General features: G+C 35.8%; 1 non-coding gene across 1 annotated transcript; it reads right to left on the bottom strand.

Moving 5' to 3' along the window:
* Window positions 1-11,578: 11,578 nt before the first annotated feature.
* LOC130942389 (small nucleolar RNA R71) lies at window positions 11,579-11,686 on the bottom strand. The gene has a single exon (XR_009070960.1). It is a non-coding gene; the product is annotated as a small nucleolar RNA R71 (small nucleolar RNA).
* Between the last annotated feature and the right edge of the window lie 759 nt (window positions 11,687-12,445).

Raw genomic sequence — 12,445 nt, 5'->3', positions numbered from 1 at the left:
AAATAAATAGAAAAAGCCAATAGCTCTTTAAACCAAAAGGCAAGAGCAAAAAGTCAGTAACCCTTTAAACCAAAAGGCTAAGGGATCTAAAGATCCTAAGAGTGTGCTTAAGAACTCTGGACACCTCCATCTGGAGATTCTAGTAAAGCTGAATCACAATCCGAAAGGGTTCACCCAGTTAAGTGTCTGTGGCATTTATGTATTCGGTGGTAATACTGGAAAACAAAGTGCTTAGAGTCACGACCAAGACTTTGAAAGTTGTGTTCAAGAATAAAAAAGAACTAAACTAAGAGAGTCAAAAATATCATCTGGATTCTAAGTTCCTAAAGAGACCAACATTTCTGAGTTTCAATGGATAGTGAGATGACAAAACTATTCAGAAGCAAAAAGCTACTAAGTCCCGCTCATGTAATTGAAACTGAGCTTCATTAGAAACTCTGAGATTTATTGTATCTTACTCTTCTTTTTATCCTACTGTGTTTTTAGTTGCTTAGGGACAGGTAACAGTTTAAGTTTGGTGTTGTGATGAGTGGATATTTTATACGCTTTTTGGCATCATTTTCATATAGTTTTTAGCATGTTTTGTTTAAGTTTTATTAATTTTTCATAGGTTTTAGTGTAAAATTCATATTTTTGGATTCTACTTTGAGTTTGTGTGTTTTTATGTAATTTCAGGTATTTTTTGGCTGAAATTGAGGAGCTAGAGTAAAAGTCTGATTCAGAGACACAGAAAGCATTGCAGATGTTGTCTGGATCTGACCTCCTAGCACTTGAAAAAGCTTTTCAGGAGCTACAGAAGTCCAAATGGAGCGTTCTTAATGGCTATGGAAAGCTAACTTCTAGAGCTTTCCAGCAATATATAATAGTTTATACTTTGCTTCAGAATTGAAGGCCCAAAATGGGCCTCCAATGCCAGTCTCATGCCCTAGTCTAGGCGTCCAGCACCCAAACAAGGAGACCAGCGTCCAAACGCCCAAAGAGGATCCCCTAGCCAGCGTTCAATGCCCTAGAGTTCTAACACGTGGATCTCATCAAAACTCAGCCCAAACACTCACCAAGTGGGCCCTAGAAGTGGATTTTAATACTAAAAGACTGTCTTACCCTTTCTTATGTAATTCTTAGTCATTAGCTTAGTATTTAAAGAACTTTTACACGATCTTCTAAGGAGATATCTGCCATATTTCTAATTTTACATTGTATTTTCTATTAGTATGAGTTTCTAAACCTCCTAGGTTGAGGAGAGGAGCCCTGCTGAGTTTTATGGATTAATAAAAGTACTACTGTTCTTTCTCAATTCGTTTTTGATTCTCCATTCTAAGATGTATTTTCGTTCTTCATCAATATGAATGCGTTGAACTGGCATAAGGTTATTACATTCTACCTGGATTTAGAGTGAATCTTTCTTCGGACAATGATGAACCACCAGCTTGATTATACATCTCTTAGACAGCTAATCCACGACTTTGTTGGGGACTTCTCGAGACACCAGTTCAGCCGAAGTACAGAGAGATTAGAGTCTCTGTGGTAGAGGCTAGAACCTAAAGTCGCAGCATCCTTTGATCCGGAAGATTCGACCTTGTCTGTGGCGTTTTGAGTAGGATCACCAAGGAGAATGAACTACAGGAGCTTCACCTTCAATCGTACTGGATCCGCACTAACCCTGGGGTTCATATCTGGAAGAGTATTGGCGGCTGCTCAAACCAGCGTCAATCACATATAGCCTGCCATAAAATAAATCATTCACAATTGAAGAAGACATTAAGACCAGAGTTAATCCAAAAGGACAAAGCATCTCCAAGCCTTAACCACCTTCTTATCATAGTTCACACAACTTCTGAGTTCTGAGTACCCTTTTCTTTTAATTTCCTTTTATGCAATTAAACAAACATACCAACAGCTCCTACTCGCCTGACTAAGATCTGCAAGATAGTCATAGCTTGCTTCAAATCACAATCCTCGTGGGATCGATCCTGACTCGCTCAGGTATTACTTGGACGACTTAGTACACTCAATTGCTGATACAGCTGTATTAAGTGTGGGAATTCGTGCACCATGATATTAACTTAGTTGTATTATTTGACATATCATTAGTAGGCATCCTAATAACTTGTTTCAATACAACATGTGTAGTCAAAGTTGTTGGATCGCGATGCGACATTAGCGAAGACCTTCAAGTACACCTATACGTTGAAGGAGAACAAAGAGAGATTTGCTAATCAAGGGGTCTCAGGATCATTATGTGAGTAAACATCTGATCTTGTGATATAAAATTAGAGATTAACTGTACAGCTGTCATCCTAATCATAATAACATATGTTACACAAGAGTCTTACATGCAGAGACTAGAGGTCATGACTCAGCAATCTTAGCAAAGTGGGGAGGACGCCAATGATTCTGCTGCTTCAATCGTCGATCCTAATGCAGTTTGGTGTAAGACTGCCTCAGTGCCATATAAGAACCGTGTATACGGACTGGGGTCGCTTTTGCCAGTAGTCTCGACACCTCCATGTTGAGGCCATCGTCCGCCTCTGCCACCTGTCGAGCCGTCGATCCTAAGGAAGGCATTGATTTGAGGCTACATGTGCAGGAGCTCACCCGCAGCCTTCACAAACAGGCTCAGGAGCTGAGCGAGACTCGAAAGAGGTATTAAGAGATTCTCACATGCGTAACAGCCATAGATGACCTCAGGCTGGGGTGGTGGGAGAAGCTGGAGCGACTTCAATGGATGGAGGCTCAAATAGAGGTGTACTAAGCTCAGATGCGTGCCGCTAGCATCAGCCCTGCTGGTGGCAGCGGTGCTGCTGATGGGACATAGACATCACCGTATTCTCCGCCGCCTCAACAGGACTACGGGAACGACGACGACGACTACCAAAATCTTTAGTGATTAGGGCTTTGTTTTACTGTTTCATTGTATTTATTTGATTTATTTGACTTTTAATTTATTTGAGCATTTGATATTTAATATTACATAAATAGTTTCTCTTATTTATAAATTGACTACTAATTGTGTGAAAAATAAATTTAAATAAAAAAATTAAAATTAAAAAAATTGTGTCACAATATCTTTTTTTTAAAAGTAAAATTGAGATTACCGTCAGATTTACCGAGGGAATAATTTAACGGTAATAGTGCGGAAAATAAGATATTGTAGCGCCAATACAACCGTAAAAAAATCCACCGGTAACCAAATGATTTCTTGGGCAGGTAATCCATTGCAGAATTTGACGGTAATTACCGTTGGATGAAAAAATTCGATAGTAAATGGTTATCGGCGAGGTTTATACTGTCAGATTCCTTCCGATGGTAAATTAATAAGTAATTAACTTATCGTTGGATTTTTTTGTTTTTTTGACAGTAAATCCGACCATATTCAAGGCTTTTCTTGTAGTGTACTTACATCGAGGTGATGTAAAAATCTAGAATAATTGTTAACGGTAGTAGCACAAATAACTTTACAAGCCTATTTTGTGAAATATTACAACTATTAAATCCTAAAAATTTCTATGAAATATGAACAGAACACTTGAATTTGTCAAAACATTTTTTTTCAAGTGTTGCAAAGTATTACGAGCTTCACATTGGAATTTTATAAATCATTCACTTTAACCTCGTGGTTCATCAAAATTTACAAATTTAACTTCATATATGATTTGGTTCGTATTTCATACAAGTTTTAAAGTGTTGTTTTCATAAGTATTTGCACAATTATTCCTAATTATTTATGTAAACAATTTTATGTTAAACGAAAGTTTTTTTTTTATATCTTCAAACAATACTAGCTCATTTTACATTTCATCATTAAAGAATGATCATAGAGTATGATACCTATAAATTGGATGAAACTAAATCAATATCTTGGATGGTAAAAAAAATATGGGTATATTTATTTAATTTTTTTTTTGAAAAATAGTGTCTTTTTTAATAATATTTTATTTTTGATTAAAAAATATTATAAGACATTGACTTTTGAAAAGATTAAAAACATTTAAAGGATTGTTTTGAAAATTTTAAAATTTTTTAAGAATTGTTATGATATTTTTAAAATTTTCGGGACTATTTTATATTTTATCCTAGGGACTAATTTATCTAGATCACACTTATAAACCTTTAACAGTCATATGTATGAGATAATATTCCACATCAGTAGTCACCATTAGTGGCTAACGAATGGGACTGTATTATCTAACGAAATAAATGTTGGGGGCTGTTACTACAAGAAATTCACTGGGTATTGTCAGATAAATCCACTGGTAATCTGTTTACCGTCAGAATTAGCAGCAAAAAATTTGACAGTATAAACCTTGCCGGTAACTATTTACTGTTGAATTTTTTCATCCACCACTAATTATCGTCATAAAAAGTTCACTAGTAATTTTTTCCGTCGGATTTATCTTTCGATAAATCCGCCGGTAAACTTTAATTTTAATTTTTTTAAATAATTTAATCCATTTGATCCAATTTCAAATAACAATCGTTTCAAAAAATAAATTTTAAACAAATTCAAACATCCTAAATCATATGGTAGCTACAGCATACAATTTAAAACACATAATAGACATAAAGACATATAATCAAACGTACACTTGGCGTGCAAAAGCATGAAACAACAAGAAATAACACAACCAATTATCAATTCACACAAATTCATCCTATACAACACAAAATCATTATAAACGATATCATTATACAAATACATTATATATTAAGATAACACAAATAAAATCTAAACTTATTATACAAATATATTATATTAAGATAACACAAATAAGCTAAATATAAGTAATTAGATTCATGAAATATTTTTCTTGGTAGATGATAAAAGATTCAGAAAAATAAAATTATATTTAGTAATCAAGCTCACAATGACAATGGTGAGAGAAGGAGAGCATTAAGGCGTTGGGCACACTCCCTTGAAGAAGGAGTATACATTTTATCCGTATTTACTATCATCGTCAATCAAAATATAAATTGAGTAAACTCAAGCTGTATAAAACCTACAAAAAAGTAAAGGAATGGCTCAGTTCAGGGGAAAAGAAAAATCTACATCGGTCTTTTAAGCAATATAAATAAACTGCATCATGCTTATTCTCGTTGCATAAATTTCACCAATGATCAATACAAAAGGAGCCATCCTCTATCTGTATCACAATACCGCATAATGAATACAACCCTAAATAATTTAGAAAAACTCATTCATCAAAATCGCAAAACAAAGCTTGGTCCTATATCTATCATAAGAAGCTAAAGAAAACCAAAAATTAAATGCTTTAAATCCAAACATCAAATTTTCTCTTTCTTCCCACTCGCACAATGACTGTATAAAAAAACTCTATCAAACAAATGTACAAAATTTGAGATAATACATCGGTAATGATAAACTACTCATAAACAATACCAGATCTGGCACAATCGATGCAGCACACAACAACAATAAGCTAATAGTTTTTTTTTTCAAATAAATTGCAAAAAAAGAATTTTTTCTGTGTTTCTTTAAAGAAAGTATTCTAAGTTTCTAAGTACTCAATTCAATTGACGCATTTTAACAAACAGGTAAAGGCATTTCTAACTCTACCTGATATGATCATCATCATTTTCAAACTGAAAATTCAATTACACAAAGAAACCAACCACACCAACCTTAACCCTAGTTAGAATTCTCAAAAGTCCCAAACTGACTTGTACTTTTCAAATATTCAATACATCAACAATATTTTTAATACAAACTCAAGTAATAAATCCTTAACAATACAGAAACAATCACTTTCATTCTTCATGATATCAAAACAATAAACATAAATCATAATAATAAACACAAAATCATCAAAACATAATTCAAAATCAGTGCTATTAAATAAAATTTCAAACATAGAATCATCAAAATAGAATTAAAAATTTTCTAAATCAAAACATAATTAAAAAATCCTAAATCTAAACTAATACATGAATTAAATCTAAAAATAATAATACTAATAATAGGAAGAAGGAGGAGGACAACATACCTGTAGGGAGAAAGGTTGCAGTTCCGGCGAAGTGGTGGCTGCGGTGACAAACCAGCAGGGTTGTATTATTAGGATTTTTTTTTACAATAAACTAAAAAATAATAGGAAGAAGGAGGAGGACAACATACATGTAGGGAGGATGGAGGCAGGTCCGACGACATAGAGAGCAGCGGCAACAGCGATGCAGCAGTGGTGGCGGCAACAGTGGCAGGAGCGACGAAAACGACAGCAATAGAGCGACTAACATGACGCAAGGATAGTTTACACATCCTTTGAACGTTGGCGGTGGCCGACGCTGATGGAGGGACTGCCGGAAGTGGTTTGTGGGAGGGGGAGAGAGAGAGAGTAGTTCGAAAATGAGGGAAAAGAGGGTTCACGGTTCGAATTTAGGGCAAGATTACTGTTGAATTTATCAGCAGAAAAATCCGATAGTAATGCTTTGAAAGTGACCAAAACGCAGCGTTGCACTAATTAGGGATTCCCGGTGGATAAATCTGACGTTAAATCCCACGGTAACCTCGGCATCAATTTTTCTTGTTTTTCTTCAAATTATTACTGGCAAATTTACCATCAAAAAATCAAATCCGAAGGCAAATCTACCGCTAATGGCTTACGTTAATTCTGACGGCATTCATCATTTTTTTTGTAGTGTGTTTTGTGTATTTTGAAACTTAATAAGTGTCTGATTTTAAAAATTTTAAGGATTGATTTAGATAGTTACAAATTTTAAAATTTTACTATAAGATATTTTTATAATTATTTAAAGGTTTAATTACTCTGTTGGTCCCTATAGTTTCGCAAAATTTTCAATTAGGTTCCTATACTTTTTTTTCCTTTTAATCAGGTCCCTATACGTTAATTTTTTTTAATTTAGTCCCTATTAATGTTAAACGTCAAAAAAATGTTAGTAAATTGTGAAATTACTTTTATACCCTTAGGGACCTAATTGAAAAGAAAAAAAATATAGGGACTTAATTGAAAATTCGGTGAAACTATAAATATTCAATGAAAAATATTCCTATAATCCCTATTCAATGATTCATTATGTTAAACAAATAATTTTTTATTAAAATTTCACAATAATAAAAAATTAATATCCATAAATAAAATATTATATAACTCATAAACAAAATCTTAAAAATATACTTTTTATTATGCTTTCGCTCGTTTTCTAACACATAAGGCGTACAAAATGTTGCTATCTCTACTCTGAATTAAATAAAACAATGTAAAACAATGAGGCATACAAAGTCCATTTCTTTTTGCCTCAAGCTTCTCACATAATCTTGGATTTAAACAGTCTCAAATCATCTGCAGATTTCACATGATTTAGATTGCTCCTTAGAATATTGTGAGGTTGGCAAGCTGAAATCAGAATATTTCTCTGATGATGTTCTTGTCACAGCTACTCTTGATAGTGTCTGTTTAGCTCTTGGCATTGGCTGAGAACCAGCACCATTCCTCCCACTTAAAGCATCCAACTTCAACAAATTCTGTAAATAAGAACTAGTATATATGACCTCCTGTTGTCAATAAGAAGCACAAGATAGCTTGCCTTATATATGGAAGTTGAGAAAGGCAGAAGTATATATGGAAGTTGAGAAAGGCACAATAATAAGATAATGAAAATTATCCATCTATGGATATTCCAAAAACCATTTTTCCTATCTGTGATGAAAAAAAGCTCACCTACATATTAAAATAACCTAAAGCAATAAGAATTATGCATCAATGTCTAATGAAATCATAACTTGATGATATTAAGAAAATATCTTGTTTAGAGATTAACGAAGATGCCAAATTTACATACCATCAGGGGACCACGTAGGCTAAATTAGAGATTCCACAAGTGAATGATCACTCCTAGCAACACAGATGCGCTTGAGGATCTCTCTGTATGGAACATTGATGAGCGAATAATTTGTACGCTTTTTGGCATTGTTTTTAGTATGTTTTTAGTATGATCTATTTAGTTTTTAGTATATTTTTATTAGTTTTTAGTTAAAATTCACTTTTCTGGACTTTACTATGAGTTTGTGTGTTTTTCTGTGATTTCAGGTATTTTCTGGCTGAAATTGAGGGACCTGAGCAAAAATCTGATTCAGAGACTAAAAAGGACTGCAGATGCTGTTGGATTCTGACCTCCCTGCACTCGAAGTGGATTTTCTGGAGCTACAGAAGCCCAATTGGCGCGCTCTCAACGGCGTTGGAAAGTAGACATCCTGGGCTTTCCAGCAATAGATGATAGTCCATACTTTGCCCAAGATTTGATGGCCCAAACCGGCGTTCAAAGTCACCCTCAGAAATCCCAGCGTTAAACGCCGGAACTGGCACCAAAATGGGAGTTAAATGCCCAAACTGGCATAAAAGCTGGTGTTTAACTCCAGGAAGAGTCTCTACACGAAAATGCTTCATTGCTCAGCCCAAGCACACACCAAGTGGGCCCAGAAGTGGATTTTTATGTCATTTACTCATCTCTGTAAACCTTAGGCTACTAGTTTTCTATAAGTAGGACCTTTTGCTATTGTATTAGATATCTTTGGACATCTCATTCTTAGATCATTGGGAGGCTGGCCTCACGGCCATGCCTAGACCTTGTTCTTATGTATTTTCAACGGTGGAGTTTCTACACACCATAGATTAAGGTGTGGAGCTCTGCTGTACCTCGAGTATTAATGCAATTACTATTGTTCTTCTATTCAATTCCGCTTGTTCTTTGTCCAAGATATCACTTGTTCTTCAACTTGATGAATGTGATGATCCGTGACACTCATCATCATTCTCACCTATGAACGTGTGACTGACAACCACCTCCGTTCTACCTTAGATTGGGTGAATATCTCTTGGATTCCTGATACACGATGCATGGTTGATCGCCTGACAAACGAGCCAGCCATTCCGTGAGATCAGAGTCTTCGTGGTATAGGCTAGAACTGATGGCGGCATTCAAGAGAATCCGGAAGGTCTAACCTTGTCTGTGGTATTCTGAGTAGGATTCAATGATTGAATGACTGTGACGTGCTTCAAACTCCTAGCAGGCGGGGCGTTAGTGACAGACGCAAAAGAATCACTGGATTCTATTCCGGCCTGACCGAGAACCGACAGATGATTAGCCTATGCTGTGACAGAGCATAGGAATGTTTTCACTGAGAGGATGGGAGGTAGCCACTGACAACGGTGAAACCCTTGCATAAGCTTGCCATGGAAAGGAGTAAGAAGGATTGGATGAAGACAGTAGGAAAGCAGAGAGACGGAAGGGAAGGCATCTTCATACGCTTATCTGAAGTTCCTACCAATGAATTACATAAGTACCTCTATCTTTATCTTTATGCTTTATTCGTATATCACTATACCCATTTGAGTCTGCCTGACTAAGATTTACAAGGTGACCATAGCTTGCTTCATACCAACAATCTCCGTGGGATCGACCCTTACTCGCGTAAGGTTTATTACTTGGACGACCCAGTGCACTTTCTGGTTAGTGGTGCAAAGTTGTGTTTATGCCATGGTATTGAGCACCAAGTTCTTGGGGCCATTACTAGGGATTATTTGAGTTGTGAAAAGTAGTGATCACAATTTCGCACACCAAGTTTTTGGCGCCGTTGCCGGGGATTGTTTTGTGTATGGACAACTGACGGTTCATCTTGTTGCTTAGATTAGGTATTTTTCTTCAGAGTTCTTAAGAATGAGTTCTAGAGTTTCATGATGATCTGTTGAAATCTGGCTGGCTGAGAAGCCATGTCTAATCTTATTGGACCGAGGTTTCAACTAATCATCACAAGAGCTTGTTGATTTCTATCAATCTTGTTATTGGAGCAATGATCTGCTAAGGCTTGGCTAGCCATTGGCCATGTCTAGTGTTTTGGACCGAAGCTTTCTCTGAAAGCTTGGCTGGCTGAGAAGCCATGTCTAATTCCTAGACCGGAGTCTTAGACTAGCATTGCAATGATTCCTGGAATCCAAATTAAGAATTCTGAAACTTTTATTTTCTATTTCCATATAATTTTCGAAAAACACAAAAAAAAATTTTAAATCATAAAAAAAACCAAAAATATTTTATGTTTCTTGTTTGAGTCTAGTGTCTAAATTTTAAGTTTGGTGTCTTGCATGTATTGTTTATTTGATCTTGGTTCTATTTTCAAGTCAATAGTACAGGGAACTGAAGATTCAGAACATGCAGCAGAGGAATTACACAGAAAAAGCTGGGCGTTCAAAACGCCCAGTGAAGAAGGACAGACTGGCGTTTAAACGCCAGCCAGGGTACCTGGTTGGGCGTTTAACGCCCAAAAAGGTAGTGCATTGGGCGTTAAACGCCAGAATGTGCACCATTCTAGGCGTTTAATGCCAGGATGGCACAAGGGGGAGGATTTTGTTTTCAAATCAAATTTTTTTCAAGTTTTCAAAGTTTTTCAAAATCAAATCTTTTTCAAATCATATCTTTTCAATCAAATGTTTTCAAAATCAATTTCTTTCCTTTTTCAAAGATACTTGCTAACAATTAATGATTTGATTGAACATTTCAAGTATGTTACCTTTTCTGTTGAGAAAGGTTTAATGTTTGAATCATATCTTTTCTTGATAGCCAAGTTATTAATTTTTAAAATCAAATCTTTTAAAAATGTTTTTCAACTCATATCTTCTCAATCACATTTTTTTAAAAAAAAAACCAATCATATCTTTTTAATCACATCTTTTTCAAAATAATTTTCAATCAAACCTTTTTGATTTCTAATTTCAAAATCTTTTTCAAAAATCACTTGATTTCTTTCCCACTCTTATTTTCGAAAATTAATTAGTGTTTTTCAAAATGTTTTCAAACTCTTTAACTTAATTTTCGAAAAAGCTCCTCCTCTCTTCTCACATCCTTCTATTTATGGAGTACCACTCCTTCTCAATGCACAATTCGAACTCTATCTGATTAAGTTCGAATTCTTCTACCTCTTTCTTCTATTTTTCTGTTCTTCTGACACCTTAAGGAATCTCTATACTGTGACATAGAGGATTCCACATTTTCTTGTTCTCTTCTCTTTCATATGAGCAGGAGCAGAGACAAAGGCATTCTTGTTGAAGCTGACCCTGAACCTGAAAGGACCTTGAAGCGAAAGCTAAGAGAAGCTAAGGCACAATTCTCTATAGAGGACCTAACAGAAATCTTCAAAGAAGAAGAAGACATGGCAGCCGAAAACAACAACAATGCAAACAATGCAAGGAAGGTGCTGGGTGACTTTACTACACCTACTCCCGACTTCTATGGGAGAAGTATCTCTATCCCTGCCATTGGAGCAAACAACTTTGAGCTTAAGCCTCAATTAGTTTCTCTAATGCAACAGAATTGCAAGTTTCATGGACTTCCATTGGAAGATCCTCATCAGTTTTTAGCTGAATTCTTGCAAATCTGTGACACTGTCAAGACTAATGGGGTAGACCCTGAGGTCTACAGACTTATGCTATTCCCTTTTGCTGTAAGAGACAGAGCTAGGACATGGTTGGACTCACAACCTAAAGAAAGCCTGGACTCATGGGAAAAGCTAGTCAATGCCTTCTTGGCAAAGTTCTTTCCACCTCAAAAATTGAGTAAGCTTAGAGTGGAAGTCCAAACCTTCAGACAGAAGGATGGAGAATCCCTCTATGAAGCTTGGGAAAGATACAAACAATTGATCAAAAAATGTCCTTCTGACATGCTTTCTGAATGGAGCATCATAGGTATTTTCTATGATGGTCTCTTTGAACTATCCAAGATGTCTTTGGATAGCTCTGCTGGAGGATCTCTTCATTTGAAGAAGACGCCTACAGAAGCTCAAGAGCTGATTGAAATGGTTGCAAATAACCAATTCATGTACACTTCTGAAAGGAATCCTGTGAACAATGGGACTAATAAGAAGAAAGGAGTTCTTGAGGTTGATACTCTGAATGCCATTTTGGCTCAGAACAAGATATTGACTCAACAAGTCAATTTGATTTCTCAAAGTCTGTCTGGAATGCAAAATGCACCAAGCAGTACTAAGGATGCTTCATCTGAAGAAGAAGCCTATGATCCTGAGAACCCTTCAATGGAAGAGGTGAATTACCTAGGAGAACCCTATGGAAACACCTATAATTCTTCATGGAGAAATCATCCAAATTTCTCATGGAAGGATCAAAAGAGACCTCAACAAGGTTTCAACAACAATAATGGTGGAAGAAACAGGTTTAGCAATGGCAAGCCTTTTCCATCATCTTCTCAGCAACAGACAGAGAATTCTAAGCAGAACCCCTCTGACTTAGCAACCATGGTCTCTGATCTAATCAAAACCACTCAAAGTTTCATGACTGAAACAAGGTCCTCCATTAGGAATTTGGAGGCACAAGTGGGACAGCTGAGCAAGAAAGTTACTGAACTCCCTCCTAGTACTCTCCCAAGCAATACAGAAGAAAATCCAAAAGGAGAGTGCAAGGCCATCAAC

This window comes from Arachis stenosperma, chromosome 7 (assembly GCF_014773155.1).
Source record: "Arachis stenosperma cultivar V10309 chromosome 7, arast.V10309.gnm1.PFL2, whole genome shotgun sequence".
NCBI classification, from domain to species: domain Eukaryota; kingdom Viridiplantae; phylum Streptophyta; class Magnoliopsida; order Fabales; family Fabaceae; genus Arachis; species Arachis stenosperma.
The sequence above is the reverse complement of the archived record's forward strand: the minus strand, read 5'-3'. Positions and strand labels throughout refer to the sequence as shown.